A 19,805-nucleotide genomic window follows, 5' to 3' on the forward strand; every position below is an offset into this window, starting at 1 on the left:
GGAGGCGTGGCGTGGCGACCTTATCCCCTCGTCTCGTCGCCGGCGAGGGGGGTTCGGTTGGGACGCGCCCTGTTCCGACCCGGGTCGGGGGAACAGGGGAAGGGGACACGGTGCGGGAGCTGGGCCGGCTGGGCCGGCCAGGCTGGCTGCGGGCCAGGGGGGTTGGGCGGTGGCCGTGCGGGTGGGTTGGGCTGCCTGGTCCAGGGGGCTTCCCCCCTTTTTTTGTTTTTTTTTGTAATTTCTTTCTTTTATTTATTTTCCCTTTCTGTTTTATTTAGTTTTAGGGTATTTAGGCATTTTATAAAATGGTTTTTGCTTCACCATAATTACCAGTGCAATATTTGGCACCCCCGAACATTTTCGCTTTGACTTTTGAAAACTTAGGTTGTTTGTCACTAATTCATATTTTGAATTAGCAATGATTTTGAACTACCACTTAATTAGCAACAGTAACATAGATGACATGGCATCATCAAGAGAGTTTTACTGTAGCCTAATTATCCGGGCATTACAAATCTCCTCCACTACAAGAAATCTCGTCCCGAGATTTAGGAGGTAGAAGGAAACAGTGCGGGGTATTCTTCACGCAGGCGATCCTCTTGTTCCCAAGTGGCTTCATCTTCAGAATGGTGCGACCACTAAACTTTGAGGAACTTGATCGCCTTCTGGCATGTGCGGCATTCAGCTTGGTCGAGAATGCGGACCGGATGCTCTTTATAGGAGAGGTCCTGTTGCAATTCGAGCACTTCATGATCCACTGCTCGGATTGGGTCCTTGAAGCAGCGACGGAGCTGCGACACATGGAACACATCGTGAACCTGAGAAAGGTTCGACGGAAGCTCCAGTTGATATGCCACTTTTCCACGCCTTTCCAGAATAGTGAATGGGCCAATATAGTGAGGAGCTAGCTTGCCCTTGATCCCGAAGCGGTGAGCACCCTTCATTGGTGTAACTCGAAGATAGGCCTTTTCGCCAGGTAGATAGACCATGTCTTTATGATGACGGTCATACTAACTCTTCTGACGTGACTGAGCAGTCTTGAGATGCTCGCGAATAATGCGGACTTGTTCTTCAGCATGTTGGATAATATCCGGACCGAAGAGTGGACGTTCCCCAGTTTCTGACCAGTTTAGAGGGGTTCGGCACTTTCGTCCATATAACACTTCGAAGGGGGCCATCTTCAGACTAGCTTGATAGCTATTATTATAAGAGAACTCAGCATACGGGAGAGATTCCTCCCATTTCTTGCTGAAGGAAATAACACAAGCTCGAAGCATGTCTTTGAGAATTTGGTTTACACGTTCAACTTGCCCTTGCGACTGCGGATGAAACGCAGTACTGAATGACAGATGAGTTCCCATAGCTTCTTGGAAACTTGCCCAGAATCTTGAAGTGAATAAACTGCCACGGTCTGAACTGATAACCAGTGGAATACCGTGAAGCGAAACAATTCTGGACATGTAGAGAGTTGCAAGCTGACTAGCAGTGATCGTTTCTTTGACCGCCAGAAAATGTGCAACCTTAGAAAGTCGGTCAATGACGACAAGAATAGCATCATTACCCTTTTGCGATTTGGGAAATCCAGTAACGAAGTCCATCTCGACATGGTCCCATTTCCATTCAGGAATAGATATAGGTTGCAGAGTTCCAGCAGGCCTTTGATGTTCTGCTTTGATACGACGGCAAATGTCACATTCAGCAACATAACGAGCAATGTCTTGCTTCATGTTAGACCACCAGAATCTCTGGCGGATATCTTGGTACATCTTTGTACTACTAGGATGGATACATAGAGGCGTATCATGAGCTTCTTTCATAACCTCCTGAGTCATATTCAGGTTTTCCTTCTTACACGGCACCACTAGGCGGCCTTTGAAGTACAAGGCGCCATCATCAGCAATAGTGAAGAATGATGGTTTTCCTTCTTTGAGGTCGCGCTTAATCTTGTGGACTTCAGAGTCATACCCCTGTAATGTCTTGATGGAGCTCACGAGATCGGGTTCGACAGCCAGGGTATAGAGGGAACCCTGGGAAACAACACGGAGATTCATCTTGCGGCTCTCAGGAGGAGGGGGAGTGAGAGCACCAGGAGGAACAATATGGAGGTTCAGCTTCCTGAACTCTTCAACGAGTGAGGGCTGAACTCTGTGAACCTGGAGGTGGTTGCAGTAAGACTTGCGGCTCAAGGCATCAGCCATTACATTAGCCTTGCCTAGTGTATAGGAAATACCCAAGTCAAAGTCTGCAACAATCTCCATCCATCTCTGCTGACGGAGGTTCAGGTCTGGCTGAGTAAACAGATACTTCAGACTTTGGTGGTCAATGAAGATCTCGCAACGATTACCGAGAAGGTAATGTAGCCACTATTTCAGTGCATGAATGACAGCAGCAAGTTCGAGGTCGTGAACTGGGTAGTTCTCTTCGTGAGGGCGCAATTGCCGAGAGGCATAAGCAACCACTTTGCGCTCTTGCATTAGGACACAGCCTAGTCCTTGACGGGAAGCGTCGCAGTAAATGACGAAGTCCTTCTTAGTATCAGGAGGAGCTAGTACTAGGGCAGAAGTCAACTTGTCCATGAGTGCCTGGAAACTTTCCTGACATTTATATGTCCATTGGAACTTGACGCCCTTATGCAATAGGTTAGTCAGAGGCCTGGCAATCTTGGAGAAGTTCTCGACGAATCGATGGCAGTAGCTGGCGAGACCGAGAAAACTTCTGACTTGCTTAACGTTCTTCGGAGGAGTCCAATCGAGAATAGCCTGAACTCGTTCAGGGTTGACGGCAATACCATCCTTAGAGATGACATGCCCGAGATAGGTTACTTCGGGAAGCCAGAATTCACATTTGGAGAACTTGGCATAAAGTTGATGCTCTCGTAGCTTTTCCAGCACGAGGCGAAGATGTTCAGCATGTTCCTCTTCGTTCTTGGAAAATACCAGAATATCATCCAGATAAACCACGACGAACTTGTCGAGGTAATCCATGAATATATAGTTCATCAGGCGAGAGAAGGTGGTTGGAGCATTGGTTAAGCCGAAAGACATGACGGTGTACTCGTAAGATCCGTATCGAGTCACGAATGCGGTCTTAGGGATATCCTCCTCACGAACACGGATCTGGTGGTAACCCAACCTCAAGTCGAGTTTAGAGAACACTGATGAACCAGCCAGTTGATCATACAAATCATTGATCCGAGGCAGAGGATACTTATTCTGAATTTTAGCTTGGTTTATAGGACGGTAGTCTTGGACCAATCGGTTTGTCCCATCCTTCTTCTTGACAAAGAGAGAAGGTGCTCCCCAAGGAGAGCAACTTGGGCGAATGAAACCACTACGAAGAGACTTATCGATTTCCTCCTTAAGCTCAAGGAGTTCATGCGGCGGCATCTTGTAGGGTCGCTTGGCTATAGGAGTGGTGCCTGGTTTCAAATCGATGACGAATTCGACAGCTCTAGCAGGGGGAATCCCTGGGAGTTCTTCAGGAAAGACGTCTAGGAATTCACGCACGACGGGAATGTTTTCAATGCCCTCGAGTAGTGCAGCGTTCAATGCGTTTAAGGCATAAAGCCTGGCCTCGGCATTCCGAACCAGATGAGCATCGTAGCTAATTATTTCATCAGAAGGGTGTAGCAGATGGACGGTCTTAGTGGCGCAAACGATAGAAGCAGTATGCGCCTTTAACCAATCCATTCCCAGAATGAGGTCAATGTTAGGCGACTTCAGTATAATGGGCGAGGCACGAAATTCCAACCCTTCGATTTCCACAGGGACGTCAATGCCAACCATGGAGGTCTGACATTGTCCTGTGGGGGTTTTTACCACTACCGAAGTGTTCATCTGCTCAAATTTAACATCGTGCTTGTATGCAAAATCTTCTGACATGAATGAATGCGATGCACCTGTATCAAATAAAACGGATGCTGGTACTGAATTTACGAGGAGTGTACCCATCACAGTAGCAGGCTGGTCTTGAGCTTCATTCAGATCAATGTGGTTGGCATGAACACAGCCATAAGACTTGGCATTGTTGTTGCGGGCCTGGTTGTTTCCACGGCCAGTAGCTGGAAGGGCCAGTTGATTCTGATTCTGAATGCAATCCCTAGCACGGTGACCTGGTTGACCACACTTGTAGCACAGGCCATTATTGGGAGTGGGAACAGGAGCTTGGGGTGGCGGAGCTGGAAGCCTTGGCTGCCTAGTTGGAGCAGTAGGCAGACGAGGTGCAGCATAAGATTGCCTTGGGGCAGGTGCATTTGGACGGTACATGCTGTTCGGGATCCATATCTTACGCTTTTGCGAGGGCGGGCCCGAAGATGAGCCCGTGTCACGGTTGCGACTATGAGAGCTCTGGTGTTCCTGTAGACCAGTCTCGACATTGATGGCCTTATTCACCAAGGTGGCGAAATCAGCAAAGTCGTGCACTAGAAGTGCGAGCTTGATGTCAGCTTGAAGGCCGTCATGGAACTTCTCCTGTCTGCGTGCATCAGTTGCAATGTCCTCTTCAGCATAGCAAGGCAAGTCCAGAAACTCTCGCTGATAAGCTTCAACAGTCTTGTTGCCTTGGGTGAGGTTGCGAAACTCACGCTTCTTTCGGTCCATGACTCCTTGAGGGATGAAGCGGGCACGGAAAGCAGCCTGGAAGTCTGGCCAGGTGATGATTGTTCCAAATGGCAGAGTACGCCTGTGGCTGTCCCACCATTGAGCTGCGGGTCCCTTCAGGAAGAAGGAAGCAAAAGTGACATAGCTGGCAGGGGTTACATCAGCAGACTCCATCTCATAGGTGATGTCACGGAGCCAGTCATCAGCATCCAGCGGATGGGTTGAGCTGCTGTACACACTTGGGTTGAGGCGTATGAAATCCTGCAGAGTTGTTGTGTTTGGCTGCTGGTTCATATTGGGGCGATGAAACTGAGCCATCATGTTCTCCATGAACTGGCGATTCATCTCAAGTTGTTGGATCATACCAGCCATGTACTCAGGCGGTGGTGGGAAGTTGCCACCACGACCACGAACAGCTGGTCTAACCATCCTGTTAATATATAACAGGGGTAGTTCAGTATTGAGAAATTTGCATAGACAAGAGTCATTCATGATGAAACATGCATAATGAAAGGAGCACGACAAATACCACATAGATAGTCGGCATAACTTACAAAAGGGGTCGGACATAGAGTTCAGTACACAGAGTTCAGTACATAGACTAGGTCATTATAGGCGGCACGCAGGCTCGCGAATGCATCTAATACTAATGAGCAAGACTACATCAGTCCCAGGAGGTACTGTGAAGGTAGCTGCAACCTGACAGCTGGTAGTGAGGCAACGGATAGTCCTCCACGTCAGTGGCCTGGGGGCCGCGGATACTCTGGTGTAGAACCCGACGCTCAGGTGGCAGAAGAGGACCAAGTGCGGGAGAGTAGCCTCCCACCTCTGGCCATCCGACACTGTGGGGCATCATGGTCCTGGCTGGGTAGATCGCAGAACGCGGCAGCTGTCCAGACCGGACAAAGGGGTGCAACAGCGTCAGAGCCCTATAAAGGTGCTGACAATTGGTGTACAACTCGTGGCGAAGAGCTCTGTTAGCTCGGTCCAGCCCATCAGCATGCAGAACCAGGCGCTGATGGTGGAAGGGCTCTCGGGTGACGGTGGAGTAGGCGGCAGTGTAGTATCCCTCCGCACCAACGTCAGATGCGATAGGAATGTGCCTGAAAGGGAAAGTGTCCAATGCCTGATACTCTCCACGAAGACGTGTTAGAGCAGCATGAGCAGCATCGTGGACTGCCATCTTGATGGTCACTCCAACACCATGAGCGATGTGCAGCACGGTAGTGGACTCATACTCCCGAGAGTAGAGGTGGACGATGGCACGGTACTGCTCCTGGTGAAAGTCCTGGTACTCCTCGTAGACGGTGTACTCAGGGTGCCATCGATAACCCAGATAGGTCATCATATCCGCTAGCACAGCAGGTGATCCTGAGGCACCAATGGCCGCAGTGTGGCGCACGACCTGCCTCGTGGGTTCCATCTGAAAACAAAGATGTTTCAATGGAGTCAAATGACAACATGGGCACTATTCAAAATGTTGTCCTACAGAATAACTATGGCTTATCCAACTTTGGGGTGAACGTGGTAACGGGATCCTAATGTCAGAGTTAGTAAATTCGTTTAACCCGAGTAGAAAAGAGTTCAGAGTCCCAGAGTAAAGGTCAAGGAGTAAAAGATCCTAGTACCACCCAATGGCGACGTGGGCCCGAAAGGCACACAGCCAAGTTAGTAAAAGTTTTTGTAATGTCTAGACTCGACTTCGGCCAAGGAGTGTGGAAGGGGGATTCCTACAGGCAGTCGGCTCTGATACCAACTTGTGACGCCCCCGATTCAATCGTACACTAATCATGCATGCAAATGTGTACGATCAAGATCAGGGACTCACGGGAAGATATCACAACACAACTCTAAAAACATAAATAAGTCATACAAGCATCATAATACAAGCCAGGGGCCTCGAGGGCTCGAATACAATTGCTCGATCATAGACAAGTCAGCGGAAGCAACAATATCTGAGTACAGACATAAGTTAAACAAGTTTGCCTTAAGAAGGCTAGCACAAACTGGGATACAGATCGAAAGAGGCGCAGGCCTCCTGCCTGGGATCCTCCTAACTACTCCTGGTCGTCGTCAGCGGGCTGCACGTAGTAGTAGGCACCTCCGGTGTAGTAGGGGTCGTCGTCGACGGTGGTGTCTGGCTCCTGGAGTCCAGCATCTGGTTGCGACAACCAGAAAGAAAGGAAAGGGGAAAAAGGGGGGGGAGAAAGCAACCGTGAGTACTCATCCAAAGTACTCGCAAGCAAGGATCTACACTACATATGCATGGGTATATGTGTAAAGGGCCATATCAGTGGACTGAACTGCAGAATGCCAGAACAAGAAGGGGATAGCTAATCCTGTCGAAGACTACGCTTCTGGCAGCCTCCATCTTGCAGCATGTAGAAGAGAGTAGATTGAAGTCCTCCAAGTAGCATCTTCAAGTAGCATCTCCCAGTAGCATCGCATAGTATAATCCTACCCGGCAATCCTCTCCTCGTCGCCCCGTTAGAGAGCGATCACCGGGTTGTATCTGGCACTTGGAAGGGTGTGTTTTATTAAGTATCCGGTTCTAGTTGTCATAAGGTCAAGGTACAACTCCAAGTCGTCCTGTTACCAAAGATCACGGCTATTCGAATAGATTAACTTCCCTGCAGGGGTGCACCAACTTACCCAACACGCTTGATCCCATTTGGCCGGACACACTTTCCCGGGTCATGCCCGGCCTCGAAAGATCAACACGTTGCAGCCCCACCTAGGCTCAACAGAGAGGCCAGCACACCGGTCTAAACCTAAGCGCACAGGGGTCTGGGCCCATCGCCCATAGCACACCTGCACGTTGCGTACGCGGCCGAAAGCAGAACTAGCCCCTTAATACAAGAGCAGGCTTACGTTCCAATCCGGCGCGCGCCACTCAGTCGTTGGCGTCACGAAGTGCTTCGGCTGATACCACGACGTCGGGATACCCATAACTACTCCCGCGTAGATGGTTAGTGCGTATAGGGTCGTAGCCAACTCAGATCAAATACCAAGATCTCGTTAAGCGTGTTAAATATCCGCGGACGCCGAACAGGGCCAGGCCCACCTGTCTCCTAGGTGGTCTCAACCTGCCATGTCGCTCCGCCACAAAGATCCACACAGAGGGCCGTCGGGACAAAGGTCCTTTCAGCCCCCAATCCGTGAATCACTCGCGGGTACTCTTCGAGCTGACCCGACTTTAGTCACCATCTGTATAGTATGTAAGTATGTATAATATATACCCGTGATCACCTCCCGAGTGATCACGGCCCTGTAGTATAGCAAGGCAGACTGACAAGAATGTAGGGCCAAAGGTGATAAACTAGCATCCTATACTAAGCATTTAGGATTGCGGGTAAGGTATCAATGACTGTAGCAGCAATGACAGGCTATGCATCAGAATAGGATTAACGGAAAGCAGTAACATGCTACACTACTCTAATGCAAGCAGTATAGAGTAGAATAGGTGATATCTGGTGATCAAGGGGGGGGGCTTGCCTGGTTGCTCTGGCAAGAGAGAGGGGTCCTCAACTCCGTAGTCGTACTGGGCAGCAGCAGCATCGGTCTCGTAATCTACCGGAGAGAAGAGGGGGAAGAAACAATGAATATAATGCAAACAAATGCATATCGATGCATGACATGACAAGTAACGATGCTAGGTGTGCCCAATCGTGGTAGTAGGTGATACCGACGAAGGGGGGGGAACATCCGGGAAAGTATTCCCGGTGTTTCGCATTTTCGGGCAGAGGAGCCGGAGGGGGAAAGTTGCATGTTCGGTATGCTAGGGGTGTGTGGCGGACGAACGGGCTGCGTAACCGGATTCGTCACGTCGTTATGAGCAACTTTCATGTAGAAAGTATTTTCATCCGAGTTATGGATTAAAAGATATGATTTTCTAAAGATTTAAATCATTTTCTGATTTTAATTATTTATCTAAAGCCAACATTATCCAGAACAGTGTCTGATGACGCAAGCATGACATTAGAGTGATGTCAGCAGGTCAACTGGTCGGTTGACTAGTCAAACCAGACAGGTGGGTCCAGTGGGACCCACATGTCATTGTCAGGGGCATTAACATAGTTTTGAAACTAATTAAAAGGGTTAATTAGCAGGTAGGGCCCAGTAGTCAGTGAGAGATTAGGCTTTAATTAATTTATTTAATTAATTAGCAGTTTATCTATTTGTTTTTATTTGTTTTATGGGATGGGGACCGCATGTCAGTGGCAGTAGCTGCCACGTCAGTGAAGTTGACTTGGTCAACGTGGCCAGTTGGGGCCCCCAGGCCCACAGGCAGGGACCCAGGGGTGGGGCCCGCCTAGCCACGTCGGCGGACGGTGCCGGAGCAACTCCGGCGACCCAACAGAGGCGGCCCCTCGCCGGAGTTGGCCGGAACCGCGCTACGGGGCACCAAATCGGGCGCGGCCAGGCTCTCTGGAACGGCCTCTTCGCGCCGCGTCCGATGGAGGGGAGCACGACGGCGTGGGTGGCCGGAATGGTCGCCGGTGACGAGCGCGGCGGGCTGCAGTTTGGGCGCGGACGAAGATGGCGACACAGTGCGCTTCGGGGTGAAAGGGAAGGCTAGGGTGGACCTGCGCGACGCGCTGAGCACAAAGGACTCGGCCCCGTGACCATTTGGTCACCGGAAGGGCGCCGGCGACGCGCGCAGGCGGCGGCGCGGTCGGGTCCCCGACGAGAAACGCGCTAGTAGGCACGGGAAGGCTATTGCGCGGGCGCGTTGGGCTCCTAGGAACCCTAGGAGTGCAACGGCGAGTTCAGGCGTGCGTGACGACGGCGGCGAGGTACGCCGTGGCGACCAGAGCCTCGGCAATGGCGGCGGCTGGCTACAGAGCGCTAGGGGGCCAACGAAGAGCAGCAGGGGGAGGAGAAGCTCACCGTGCAGCACGCAAGATGGCCCTTGGGGGTTTAGTAGCCGAAGAGTCGACGGCGCTCGTCGGAGATGCGTCGGGGATCCGAGGAAGAAGACGAGGTTGGGGCAGCGTTCGTTGGTGCTCGGCGTCCTGCGTCTTGACGTGGAGGCGTAGTCGAGGGAGGCGGAGCGTGCGGACGCGTCGGAAGGGCGTGGAGGTCGCGGTGGCCGCGAGTACTACGGCGGCGAGGCCATGGTGGCGCTCGGTTATCGTGGGGAACGAGGGGGCGAGGTGCGGTGGATCTGGAGGGGGGAGCGCAGGGACCGAGGCGAGAGTGGGGGGGCGAGTGGGAGGAGGAACCGAGGAGGCGCGGCGTGGCGACCTTATCCCCTAGTCTCGTTGCCGGCGAGGGGGGTTCGGTTGGGACGCGCCCTGTTCCGACCCGGGTCGGGGGAAGAGGGGAAGGGGACGCGGTGCGGGAGCTGGGCCGGCCAGGCTGGCTGCGGGCCAGGGGGGTTGGGCGGTGGCCGTGCGGGTGGGTTGGGCTGCCTGGTCCAGGGGGCTTCCCCCCCTTTTTTTGTTTTTTTTGTAATTTATTTCTTTTATTTATTTTCCCTTTCTGTTTTATTTAGTTTTAGGGTATTTAGGCATTTTATAAAATGGTGTTTGCTTCACCATAATTACCAGTGCAATATTTGGCAACCCGCGAACATTTTCGCTTTGACTTTTGAAAACTTAGGGTGTTTGTCACTAATTCATATTTTGAATTAGCAATGATTTTGAACTACCACTTAATTAGCAACAATAACATAGATGACATGGCATCATCAAGAGAGTTTTACTGTAGCCTAATTATCCGGGCGTTACACCCTATTTAGTTTTAACCTAACCACCATGGGCACACGCGTGAGCTTTGACCAAGCTGACGTGGCTGTTGACTGGGCCCACATGTCTGTGACCCAGAGAGCACTATTTCACTTACCAGTGGACCCTACTAGTCAGTTTGACCTAGACCGGCCCTGTTGACCGCTGACATCATAGTGACGTCATGCTGATGCAGTTAGTCATTTTCTGTATTTAATTTAATCCACGAAATTCCAGAAAATGCCCAAAACTTCTAAAAATCATAGAAAATAAACCGTAACTCCAAATACAAAGATTTATATATGAAAAATGATCAGAAAAATCCAATCTATCCATCTGTACCATTTTCATGCATGTTAGAGCAACTTTTGTTCACTGTTTAGGTCAAATCAATTGAATGACATTTAAACATTCACATATGGAGTTTGAATTTGAACCTAGGGTTCAAACCAACTTCATTTAACCTGTTGCCAGCTGCATTATCTCAAACCACAGCATATTGCCATGTCACATTCATGCATCATATTGTCGCATTGCATTGATTGTGTTTCCTCTCTCTTGCCGGTAATTGTTCCCTCTCAGTAGATGACGTATCGACGATGAGTTCGATGACACCAATGAAGAACTATATTATCTTCAGAAGTGCCAGGCAAGCAAAACCCCCTTGTTCATTCCGATACAATCCCACTCTCTCGCTCCTGCTCTCTTTTACTGCATTAGGACAACAACGACATATTTGTTACTTGCTGCGGTAGCTGAACCCCTTATCATGTGCATGACCTGTCATTGCCACAGTAAATAGATGAAACCCACTAGCATGAGTAGGAGTTGTTTGAGCCCTGATGTGCCTACTCATTCATGTTTGTTTGTCATTCCTGCTACTACTTAGAGTTGAGTCAGGTTTGATTCATCGGGGATGAATTGGAGGTGTGTAAACATGTCCTACTGTGTGTGAGCTAAGTGTGTGAACACGATGTGGTAAAGGTAGCGGTGAGAGGCCATGTAGGAGTACATGGTGGGTTGTCTCATTGCAGCCGTCCTCGGGAACTGAGTTCTGTGTTTGTGATCCATGACCAGTTACTACCACACATTGGGTTCCGGTAACTCGACCCCTCTTGACTTATTAATCAACATGATCTCTGTCCAGGAGTTGCAACTAGTTTCTGGTGTTTGTAGGTAGTGTTAGTAGTCTACCAAGTGGCACCCGGTATAGGTGGGCTTGGGACAGACTAGGCACAGTGGCACGGTGTACCAAGTGGCACCCGGATGGTGGGCTTGGGAACCCTGCTCACATCGTTTGGGGCCGTGAGCGACAACCCGGCCAGATCACCTTGAGGATGGAACCCGAATAGGTGATAAACCTGGACGAGAGACTTGTGTGGTTAGTCAGGTCGTGGCCGACTCCCACGCCAGGCTTCTGCTTGAAGGTTGCCGAGATACACGACATGTACATGGTGGTAAGTGGCGAGAGCGTGTGTGAAGAAGTACACCCCTGCAGGGTTAATATGATCTATTCGAATAGCCGTGTCTGCGGAAAAGGACTTCTGGGTTGCCTGTACAGTTCATAGACAAGTGAAAGTGGATACTCTAAAATACACAAGATAAGTGTGAGTGCTATGGATGGCGTTCTCGTAGGGAGACGGGAGCGGATCCATAGTGGTGTATTGATATGGTGAATATGTGGACTCGTGTGCGCCACCTCAAAAGAGTTACTTGCAGTCGTAGTTCAGGTTAGCCACTGAGTCAAAGCTGGCTTGTTGCAGTTAAACCCCACCATCCCCTTGTTGACAATGATGCATATGTAGTTAGATCTGATGTAAGTCTTGTTGGGTACATTTGTACTCACGTTGCTTAATTTATGTTTTTGCAGAGAGACTTCAGTCTCGCTAGTAGTTCCACGTGGACTTCGACGTTTCGCTTGTTACCTCAGCTACGATCTTGTGCCCTCGGCAAGATCTGGTAGATAGTCAGGCTTCTCAGCCTTTTTCATTGTAGATGTCTGTACTCATACATGTTAAGCTTCCGCATGTGCTTTGACTTGTATGCTTTGAATGTTGGGTCATGAGACCCATGTTTGTAATATCTCGCTCCTCGGAGCCTACTAAATAAAATACTTGAGTCGTAGAGTCGTGTTGTGATGCCATGTTGTATTTGCACATATCGAGCATATTGTGTGTATGTTATTGAAATGCTTGGTATGTGTGGGATCTGACTATCTAGTTGTTTATCCTTAGTAGCCTCTCTTACCGGGAAATGTCTCCTAGTGTTTCCACTGAGCCATGGTAGCTTGCTACTGCTTCGAAACACTTAGGCTGGCCGGCATGTGTCCTTCTTCGTTCCTGTGTCTGTCCCCTCGGGGAAATGTCACGCGATGAATTCCGAAGTCCTATTAGCCCGCTACAGCCCGGTTCACCGGAGTCCTGCTAGCCTAGTGCTACAGCCTGGATTCACTCACTGATGACCGACACGTTCATTGTTGGGTCATGTATGCGTGTCCCTGTAAGTTAGTGCCACTTTGGGTTCACGACTAGCCATGTCAGCCCGGGTTCTTTGTCATATGGATGCTAGCGACACTATCATATACGTGAGCCAAAAGGCGCAAACGGTCCCGGGCCAGGTAAGGTGGCACCAGTGGGAATACCGTGAGTGAGGCCGCAAAGTGATGTGATGTGTTACATGCTAGATCGGTGTGACTCAGGATCGGGGTCCTGACAGCTTTGGTATCAGAGCTTGACTGCCTGTAGGATTACCAAGCCAAACTGGTCAAAGTTGAGTCTAGAAATGCTTTAGTTATGTAAGGGAATTAATTGTGGGATGGAACGTAAGGCTCTTTTTACTCCTTTACCTTATGCCCTTCTGATTTGAGTCATCTTATCTTTTCCTACGGGGTTAAGGAACTGGGCTCTCTCCTTCTTCTATCAGGATCACGTGTTACTAATCCGTAGACTTATAGTATTGTTGGATCCAAGCCTCAGTTTAGTTTCTACTATCTTCGTGTATTCATAGTTGATCTCAGAACCTTGTTGTTATGATGTTCGAGTGGCTATGCCACCATTTTTGTAGCATGTCTCCAATCTTTTGAGCATTTACAGCCGTTATGCTGTCCGAGTCATCCCAGGTTTCTAAAGAGTCTGATGCATTTGCAAAATCCTTTCCCTCTGGTTTCAATGTCTTTTTAGGCCAGGTTAATCACACTAATTGCGGTCTGTTGAGGTACTCGATTGCCTCGACATATATGTTGAAGCTATTATTATGACCCTAGATGTCTTAGGGGATCATCTAGTAATCCAGCCATGCTTTGTGTTCCTAGTGTGATGATTCTGGCCATCATTCTCGAAAGCATACCGTGATGCCACTTAGTAGTAGGTATTCTACTCCTGGGTTTCTGAACCCGAGATTTCCCTACTTACTTCATGTTGTTAGTGTTGCTCGTACCTTTAGGATATTAGTAACCTTTGCGATAGTCTTCGAGGTTCGTGGTATATCATTCTTCCAATACCATGAACCATTATGGCAGAAGTTCTTTGAACCAAAAGATTGCAACCAGAATGCTCTTGATGAGTCATCCATTCATAGTTGTGAATCTGCCAGTCCTTCCTCTTCAGCATGGGTTATCCGGAAGAAATATGCTGAATTTGTTCGGCATACTAATCCATGCATCCACAACTCAGAAAAACATATGTTCCTTTGGGTTGTCCCTCTTTAGTTGTCTTCTGACCTCGTCTATCAATTGATAGTCAGGAGTAGTTATGCATCCGTGTTCATCGATGCCACTACTCTTGTGGTCCGTCAAGCCATTCTATTTCGGAATGACTAGGAGAAACAAACTCCAGTACCTCATCCATATCCAGGATTGGGTCAAAGCAGTTGTGTTCCGCAGATCAAATACTAATCCACCTTTTGTTCTGTTCTACCTTAGAGTATCACCATATTTATATTAAGGTTATCATGGGAATTGCACACCATCCGATGAACTCTTAATACAGTGATACTTCTCGCCATCGATATTCATTCCTTGGTTCCCGTGTTATTATAACCGGAACGCCGACAAGTGAATCATGATGTGTGAAATCTATACTCCTAGCAACTCGGTTGCTTGGTAGTTAATGGACAATACTCTCATTCTTAGCGTGTTGGTTATGGAATCATCATCCTAAGATTGATCGTGCTACCTAGTCCATATTTCTGGTGCACACTTCGATCAATGGGTTAGGATTGTGCCAATCCCTTGCTTATTTGATCATTTCGTCTTGCCTTAGAAGCAAGATTTTTCTCGAGCTTGGTAACATACCGGTGGTTCGTGATTTTCCGAATATCTTCTCGGAAGTATCACCAGGTCGCCACCTGACCGCTATGTTGAGTTTGTGATCAAGTTGGTTCCTTGTAGCCACCCCTTCTCCAAGAATCTATGTTGGGTACCCCTGAGCTAGTTTGTTAAGCTGAACAACAACTTGGAGAGTTGGAGGATAAAAGCTTGTCCGACTTAGTTCATTTTAAGGGATATCTTGTATGTGTGTTGAAGAAAGATGGTATTTCATTGATTGACCCTAGTGATTAGTTAATGGACCTATCATCTTATCCAATCTTTGATTTGAGTGTGGGCTATTCTCAAATCAAATCAGAACCAACGATGTTCGTAATGTTGTCTTATTCGTGGTTGAACCCTCGAGCATACACCATTACATCTTTTGGTCTGACCAATGCTATCACCTTGTTCACCTAGTCGTGGAATTCCATTTTATGGAAATTTTGATAAATTGTTGTTGAGCCCATCGACAACATCCTTATCCTCTCCATGATTTTGTCGGACATCAAGCTAGTGTTGGAAACTTGTGTAAGCATTTCTTCGTGTTTCGTTCATGAAGCATATGTTTGGATGAAAGAAGTGACTACCTCTGATTCACGTGTACTTGGTGAAAGTTGCCGCCGTAAATTCGATAAAGTCAATGTTGTTTCCTCTAGAATCATCCCAGGTCAGTCATGCATGTGCGAAGTATACATTGGTTTGTGAGACTAGCTACCTTCATTCCATATGTATCCCTAGCATACTAAGCCACTGATTGATTTGTTCAGGGAGAAGAAGTTCCTTCTTAAGAGCATGCCTTATGCAAGGACTTTGATATCCTCGTTGATGGTTTCCAACCTGAACTCGGTAGTGTTTTATTATAAGACTACTACGTGGTCATGTTGTCTGGGACAACGTGTTCACATGTATGTAGCAGAACCAGCTCATGTTTTGGAGCTTACTACCGTAGTTTATTCCCCGAGAATCTCGCAACGTCATCTCGTCGATTTGTGTTGCAAACTTTCATTTTTCTTTCTAGACTCGATGAGTCTGGAATATCCTGACACCAACCATATCTGAATCTCAGGCAGATATGATGGTTGGAACGTTTCCCAAGAACTATAATAATGGTCTCTCTGTAACCCGGTAAAGTGGATGTCGTGGCCAACACACCCAGCCGGAAGACCTGTTGTTGTAGCATCTTGATTGAGGAAGTTGGCCACCTCCCCATAAGGATTTCGTAGGATTTCCTCCCTAGTTGTCCCTTATGGATTTTTGTGTCCCCGAAGTCCGACCTTTTACTTGATGTTCTAGATATCAAACCATATCTATGAATGGGTTACAGTAGCACATCAAGGAGAACATTAGAAGCGGAGTGCTAAATGTCTCTCGGTCGATCATCTAGATTTTGTTCCCTTGGCCCCGCTAAGGTGAAATCTGAGAAGGTGTTATCTTCCTTTGCATCTGCATCCTCCATCACCATTCATCATGGTAGTAAGTTGTGTTGCCAGGATCCTTGACACGGATATTGGTAAAACCTTGATGAATATGGAAATGCTCAAATTCTTGAGAGCACGCTCAAGCGCTAGGTGTTATCACCGGCACCAACTGGCTTTGCTCTCAGCTTCCTCGGTTATGCTATAACTTCTCAAACAGTGGACTCACTCTCTACTTTTGAGCTTCTCCTCAGTTACTAAAGTCATCCCTTGTGTTGTTTTCAACAAGGTAATCCACATCATCCATTCTAATCCAAGCATGTCATTCTACCGACCCCCTCCAAATGATCGCTCGAGAATTGCCTTAGGCTGGTATAAAGAGTTTCAATGATCTCTGAATCAAAGGTAATTCTTTTGCCACTTAAGGGGATATTTCTACGAGTCACCTCTCCCAAGGTGCCCCATTATGGAATCATGGCAATCATTTCATCGCTATCTTGAAACCATTCACCACCCTCTTAAGCGTGGAATGGTTGCCTACCAATTTGAACCTCCGTCATCTGTTTCACTCCCTCCCTCTAGATGTGTGCTTCGTGTCTCAGCTCGAGAGATGTTTCAATGTCTCACTCCGTGAGTTGATCCTGAGTTGTTCGCCCTTCGATAAGATCGATCGCTCTAGAGTTTTCCTTTTCCTCTCTTTGTCATGTTAGTTGGAGTTCTCGGGGCAAGACATTGAGACAATGATGATGATCGAGTCAACGATCTTATGAAGTGCCACCTGGACCGTGAAGATTGTGTTAGTTCGCGTTTCCCCCTTCATCCGACCCTATGCTTGAATCTCGGGACGAGATTTTTGTTTAGTGGGGGTGAGTTGTCACATCCCCAGTTCAGGCCTTGCTTGTCTTTGCTTTAGCTTCCATGCATCATGTTTAAATTTCTCAGAATTTGAATTGGGGATGTTCAAACCCTAGCACCTAATGAATTCAACTAGGTTCAACTAAACATATTTTCAATAAACCCAAAATGCTCCTTAGAAAAGTTCATGATTTTTGTTAAAGGTGAAAACCTCTGCCAAAAATGATGCACATATTTCTAGGCCATTCTGGATTTTTGAATTAAATATTATTGTATTTGACTTTGGGCATTTAAATTCTATAAATAATTTAAATGTTCAAATAATGTTGGAACTATTTTTGGGCAAATGAAATAATTCAGCAAGTGTCCATGAATATTTTCAGGATTTTAGGAAATGCCTTGGTATTTTTCCTAAGCTTAAAACAGAGGCAAATAATTAGAAAACAAAAACAAATTAGAAAACAGAAGAGAGGGAGAGCTTACCTGGCCTCACCTGAGCAGCCCACCTGGCTGGCCCGGTTGGCCAGCCTAGCCCACCAGCGCCTCTAGGTTGTCTTCTACCTGAGGCAGCTGCGTGGCAGCAGCAGAGCCGAGCTGTGCCAGCTCCTGCTTGTCGCCTCCTGCTTCCCCCTCACGTCTGGCGACGCCACGCACCTCCCTGCCTCTCTCTCTCACTCTCCCTGTGCTCCTCCTCCTCCTCTGTTTCTCTCTCCCGTGCAGCCCGAGCGCGGCCATCACCGTCGTCCGCACCACCACAGCCATAGCTGACCCCATGCCTCTCCGTGCTGACCCTGTCGTCCGCCTCGATGACGTGAAGTTTTCCCCTCAACAAGCGCAAGCCCGGACGCCCTGCAACACCGACACCACCGTCGTCTTCCTCCTCGGGCTCCGACCACCACTGTCGTTGATTAGCCGCACGCAGGACGCCCAGGAGCCCGCTGAGCTTCTCTCCGACCTCGTTGTGAGCTCCACTCTGTTTCCCCTTCCTTGTTTTGCTTGTTCCCATGCCGTAGCACCCTTGCCCACATGCCCGAGCACCGTCGTCCGCCATGGTTGCCTAGCCCCCTCGACCCGAGCCCCTCCGCTCGAACCCGTGGCACCAGCGTATTTCTGGTGGCCCGCGGATGCCACCTAGCCCATTAGCTCCTCCCCTGGCGCACGCAGCCGCATCCCCGCGCGTGTCCGAACTCCGGCCACCGCCTCGCTCACCACCGCTGACGCCACAGCTCACCCCAGCTCCTCTCACCTGCTCCTCTGGATGCGCGCGAACTCAAGGAACCCGTAGAAACAAATGGCGAGGCAAATGGTTGCCCGTAGCTTGATTCCGATGAACAACGGTCGTCGGATGTGCTCACCGGCGTCCAACTCCGGTGAGATGATGTGGCGTCATTAGCCTGAGGCTAATTACCGCGTTAACCTCGCCATGTGTCACTGACAGACCGGCCCCACCACTCTAATTAACCACGGGGTAAACCCTGTTTAGTTTTAACCTAACCACCATGGGCCCACGCATCAACTTTGACCAGGCTGACGTGGCTGTTGACTGGGCCCACATGTCTGTGACCCAGTGAGCACTATGTCACTGACCAGTGGACCCTACTGGTCAGTTTGACCTGGACCGGCCCTGTTGACCGCTGACATCATAGTGACGTCATGCTGACGCAGTTAGTCATTTTCTGGATTTAATTTAATACACGAAATTCCAGAAAATGCCCAAAACTTCTAAAAATCATAAAAAATAAACTGTAACTCCAAATGCAAAGATTTATATATGAAAAATGATCAGAAAAATCCAATCTATCCATCTGTAGCATTTTCATGCATGTTAGAACAATTGTTGTTCACTGTTTAGGTCAAATCAATTGAATGACATTTAAACCTTCACATATGGAGTTTGAATTTGAACCTAGGGTTCAAACCAACTTCATTTAACCTGTTGCTAGCTGCATTATCTCAAACCACAGCATATTGCCATGTCACATTCATGCATCATATTGTCGCATTGCATTGATTGTGTTTCCTCTCTCTTGCCGGTAATTGTTCCCTCTCAGTAGACGACGTACCGACGATGAGTTCGATGACACCGATGAAGAACTATATTATCTTCAGAAGTGCCAGGCAAGCAAAACCCCCTTGATCATTCCGATACAATCCCACTCTCTCGCTCCTGCTCTCTTTTACTGCATTAGGACAACAACGACATATTTGTTACTTGTTGCGGTAGCTGAACCCCTTATCTTGTGCATGACCTGTCATTGCCACAGTAAATAGATGAAACCCACTAGCATGAGTACGAGTTGTTTGAGCCCTGATGTGCATACTCATTCATGTTTGTTTGTCATGCCTGCTACTGCTTAGAGTTGAGTTAGGTCTGATTCATCGGGGATGAATTGGAGGTGTGTAAACATGTCCTACTGTGTGTGAGCTAAGTGTGTGAACACGATTTGGTAAAGGTAGCGGTGAGAGGCCATGTAGGAGTACATGGTGGGTTGTCTGATTGCAGTCGTCCTCAGGAACTAAGTTCTGTGTTTGTGATCCATGACCAGTTACTACCACACATTGGGTTCCGGTAACTCGACCCCTCTCGACTTATTAATCAACATGATCTCTGTCCAGGAGTTGCAACTAGTTTCTGGTGTTTGTAGGTAGTGTTAGTAGTCTACCAAGTGGCACCCGGTACAGGTGGGCTTGGGATAGACTAGGCACAGTGGCATGGTGTACCAAGTGGCACCCGGATGGTGGGCCTGGGAAGCCTGCTCACATCGTTTGGGGCCGTGAGCGACACCCCGGCCGGATCTCCTTGCGGATGGAACCCGAATAGGCGATAAACCTGGACGAGAGACTTGTGTGGTTAGTCAGGTCGTGGCCGACTCCCACGCCAGGCTTCCGCTTGAAGGTTGCC

This window comes from Triticum aestivum, chromosome 4B, assembly GCF_018294505.1.
Source record: "Triticum aestivum cultivar Chinese Spring chromosome 4B, IWGSC CS RefSeq v2.1, whole genome shotgun sequence".
Lineage (NCBI taxonomy): Eukaryota > Viridiplantae > Streptophyta > Magnoliopsida > Poales > Poaceae > Triticum > Triticum aestivum.